This window comes from Aphelocoma coerulescens, assembly GCF_041296385.1.
Source record: "Aphelocoma coerulescens isolate FSJ_1873_10779 chromosome W unlocalized genomic scaffold, UR_Acoe_1.0 ChrW_unloc_scaf_2, whole genome shotgun sequence".
Classification (NCBI taxonomy): Eukaryota; Metazoa; Chordata; class Aves; order Passeriformes; family Corvidae; genus Aphelocoma; species Aphelocoma coerulescens.
Window position 1 is genome coordinate 8,042,365 of NW_027184081.1, and position 4,477 is coordinate 8,046,841.

A 4,477-nucleotide genomic window follows, 5' to 3' on the forward strand; every position below is an offset into this window, starting at 1 on the left:
ATTCTTTGGGCCAAAAGAGATAAGAGATGACTGTAACATCTGCACTGGTGTCCAACATGCCCTTGATTGAGATTGTCTTGTCTCCACATGTTAAACTGCAAATGATCACAGGTCAATCACGGCCTATCTGCTTTATCAAACTGGCATGAATGCCCACATCTTCAATGCCAAATGAAGCCTGTTGATCGGTCACTGGCACGATCTGTTCTGTTGCATGAGATGGTAAGGCAATAGCTTTGGCTATTGGAGTACTTTCTGGAATAACCAGTGGAGGACGTAAAGGTTGAGCCAAAACTGTTAGCTCTTCATTTTGATCTGCTGAAACAATTGATGGAAAAACAATGAGCCCTATGACACTACATCTTTCCTTGCCTACAATTAAAAAGTCTTATCTCTTCCAAAATGTTCCAGTGACCCCTGTGGGTATCACTGCATGATTTTCATTCATAAAACATACTAATTTGGAGGTTGCCAATTCGCATTGTCCCCCTGGTGGTAGTAACTCTGGGTCGCTGGGGAATCTACAGATGGTCTGGCTGATGGAGTTTGATTGACTTTCTCCGATGACTGTGTTCCCTGTGGGATTACGGATTGAGCCGTCACCACCACTTGTGTCGTAGTGCGTTGGTGTCCCACCCTCCTTTTCCTTTTCAAGTTTCCCGGAAGAGGTAAAAGATTCCCATCCACATCTGTTCTGGGGCGACATTGATTGGCTTAATGCTTTCCTCTTCTACATCTTGGACAGAGGCCTGAGGCTTTCACATTTTTTTCAGGTCCTGGACAATGTTTTTTCCTGTGTCCATATTTTCCACATTTAAAGCATGGTCCCCCAGTGAATTCTGTAGCCATCACTTCTGTGGAGTTACTTCGTTGTAGATCTGAACAAAGGGCTGCTACTTTCTCTTTAAGAATTTTCCAAGTTCTTGTCCAAAAATCTTTGCTTGGATTGTTGCAACATGCTGAGGTGTGCCCACCTTACTGCATGCTTCTATCATTTCAGCTATGGTCGGTTGACCAGCTATAGCACTGATTATACATTTGCACTCTGGATTAGCGTTTGCAAAAAACAAGACCTCATAGCAGATGTGGTTTTTCCACTTCATCACTGACTTGTCTGTCCAAAGCTTGTGTAAGACGATCAATGAATGAGGTAAAAGATTCAGGAGGATCTTGCTTTATTTCTGTGTAAACGCCTTCTGGGGTTCCAGTTGGTGGAATTTGTAAGATCGCCTTTTGCGCTGCTTCTTTAATATCTATAAGCACATTTTGAGGCCAAAGGGCTGACTGATCTTCTGGTCTATCGTGAGGTTCATCACCAGCTAATTGCTCTAATGTGACAGCTGCATGTGGTCCTCCTGCATATCTTTCTCTCATCTCATGAAGTGCTCCTCTCCATCTTGCATCCCATAGCAGGAGCTGTGCATCTGTAAAAATTGTTGAGGCAATACTTCTACAGTCAAAAGGTACCATATCATAGTTGTTGAATGTGCCTCTCAAAAGCTGCTTGAAGTATGGACTTCCCAATCCATGGCTTTCCACTGCGTCCATTAAATCTTTGATGACTTGATGATCCATAGGTTGCCATGCAGGAGGGTTTTGATTTTGTCTGGAATATGTAACTGGCATTACAATACTATCTGTTTCGGCCATGTTAAAGTCCCTCTCTTTGAGTCCTTTCTTCCTAATACTTGACCAGTCTGTTGTAACAGACATATCTTTTGAAACATATTTTTCAGGTGAAACCAAGTCCATATCAGCATTCTGTGGACTTGCAGCTTGCCAGGAAGCAGGTCCTTCTTCACCGAAGAATCCCTGCATTCCATCTTCTCCTCCCCCTCCTGGCTGAGGAATAGGGAAGGGTATCCGTGGTTGTGCACTGTGAGGTAATAAAGGAGGAATGGCTGAACCTGCCATTGCAGGTGGCAACGATGTAGACACGGGAGGAGTATGTACAATGGATCTGGGTGGGGTCCTGCCACCATGCGGGATGGGTAAGGGCTGGGGACCCAGTGCTCCAACCTGTTGAGGTAGATAGTCCCTTGCACATTCTCTGAGTTGGAAATAAAGATGACAAACACAGTCATCCGAAGCTGAAAGCGACGGTGGAACGATGAGGGATCAGATGCCTGCTTTTGTGGAACTCGAAGCCTTGAAAGAGGCATGCAAAGAACTGGAGTTGTACTGCTCGTTGTAAAAAAAAAAAAGATGAAGCTTGAGAAGATATAGGAATGCCTTCTGAAGCTGTGATGGTCACCATATCCTCACCACAGAGGTCCTGAACAGGCACTTGAGGTTGAAAAAGTCCCGTAAGATCAGCTAAATGTCCCTGAGAAGTTTGAGGAGAATGTGCTTGAAGTGATATGTCTCTCTCTGAGACTTCCCTTTTAATAGGGATAATACATGTTTCATCTTGCTGAACCGGAAGAGGAGTTAAGATATATTTGAAAAAGTCCTCTTTTTCTTGTGGAGATAGAATAGATCTTGTCTCGCTGAAGCTGTGTGGGAGATATGGTTTAACATCGTGCGATTGTTGTGATAATTCTCTGAGTGGCATTGTCAGAGGGATGGTGGAGGCTGGACGTGAGGCAGATAGAGTGGATGCTGAAATGCCGTGGCCGTACGCCGTTGTTTGTGGCTGCGATGTAGACATGGGCAGAGCCAATGAAGGGCCGGTCGCTGCCAGAGCAGCTGAGGGCATGCCCGATGGAGCTACAGTGGCCGATGGAATTGCAGTGCTGGCTGGAAGTGCTGTGCCTACCGGCGATGCCGGCATAGCAGCTGAGGCGCCCGTGTCGGGCAGCCGTGCGGAGGTAGCAGCCGGGACCGGGGGCGGGGCCGGGCTGATCCTAGAAACGCTGGGGCCGGGGACCGGGGGTGCGGCTTGGCCGGAGTTAGGGGCGTGGCTGACGCCTTGGCTAGGGCTGGGAGCAGGGCTAGGAGTGGCTTGAGCCGTTCCGCACACAGTAGAATACACGATAGAGCTGGCAGAGTAAAAAGTTGAAAGTCGGCTGCGGTCAGAGGCGAGCGCCGTTGCTGGGGTAACCGTGGTATCTGAGGACGAGGGGGGGGGGGGGGGGTTGATGCTGCGCTGAGCAGGCGTGGAAGTGAGTTGTTCCAAACACGAAAGTAAAGCGGGATGGGCAGCGGCGGAGGCGATGACGTTAAAAGCAGGCGCCACCGCTGCCAAGCCGCCTAATTCAGACGCGGAAGTGGTCGCGGATCCGGGCTGCGTGAGGGTGGCAGGAGGGATTGATGCAAGCTCCGGGACCGCCCCTGGCCGCGCGCATGGTTCATCTAATGGGAGGACCCCGGATTCAGGAGGTACGGATCGGCCCTTGGCTTGCATTGTAATGGGTGGTTCATGCACAATGGAAACCATGCCCTCCGAGGCAGGCTCCGTTTGTAGGGAGGTGGCCAGGGCCCCCCTTCCTCCCCACCGGGCATGCGTGGGTGGGAAAAGCTCTAAAATTGCTGTATCATGTTCCTCGCTCGGACCAATTAAAAGTTTTAACTTCGGGTCTGGCAAAAAACCCTTTTCCGCCTCCGGGATGGCCACGGCCCCCCTCCCCGGTGCCTGCAGGGATGGATAATCGCCTTTTCTAGGAGCCTCAGGGATTTTTACATGAATATCGGGTTTTTCGCCCATCACTGGGGCTGGCGAGGCTGCGAGCGGGGTTTTAAAACCTCCCGCCGCCTTCATGGGTTTCAGCATACCCTCCGCGGTAGTTTTAAAGATCTCCTCTTCAGTATGTTATGAATGTATTGTGATGTTGTCTTTTCGCATGTTACATAATTGTTATGAATGTATTGTGATGTTGTTGTTTTTCATGTTCCTTAATGTTAGAAAAACTCTACCTAGGTTCTGTAATACATGATATAGAATGTCTATTGTTTATGTAGTCAATTTAGAAAAAATAGGCAGAGAAAGCCTTCACATTCCTGGAGTATCTTATCAGAGAAAGAAGAAGACCCGAAACCAAAGAGAAGAATTTATGGAGGGAGCAGAGACGGAATGGAGCCAAGGAGGAAGATAAGGCTGATGGGATGATACGCAGAAACTCCAAAGAATTTATGAATTATGCATGATTGTGATGAATATGCAATAAGAGATGTACTTTTAAAGACGATCCTTTGGATGTAGAGGTGTGCCTTTGGATCTCTGCCAAAGCACCCGGCCGTAATACCCTTTTTGCTATTGTCTCCTGATTGTCCCTTTTATTAAACTTTTCTTAAAATTTTACTAAGAGTGAACCTCATTTTTCACAAGTAGAAGCAGGAGGTGCTAGCTTAAGAAGAATTTCATATATTACCCTCTCTGGTGGTATTAATCTCTGAGCCGTTTCATCTTTTAGACTCGCGAAATTGTATAGAATAGAATTAACATTCTCCCAAAAAGATGACAGATACAAATCTCCAATTACTGCATCTGGAAACTCCCACTTCACCCAGGACAGCAAATCTCATATTTCTTTCCTAG

The 4,477-nt window shown here is 47.3% G+C and overlaps 1 long non-coding RNA gene across 1 annotated transcript; it reads left to right on the forward strand.

Annotated features, from left to right (window-relative positions):
* The first annotated feature begins 3,218 nt into the window (after positions 1 to 3,218).
* LOC138102834 (uncharacterized) lies at positions 3,219 to 4,240 on the forward strand. The gene is made up of 2 exons (XR_011147573.1): positions 3,219 to 3,321; positions 3,901 to 4,240. It is a non-coding gene; the product is annotated as an uncharacterized lncRNA (long non-coding RNA).
* The last annotated feature ends 237 nt before the right edge of the window (positions 4,241 to 4,477 follow it).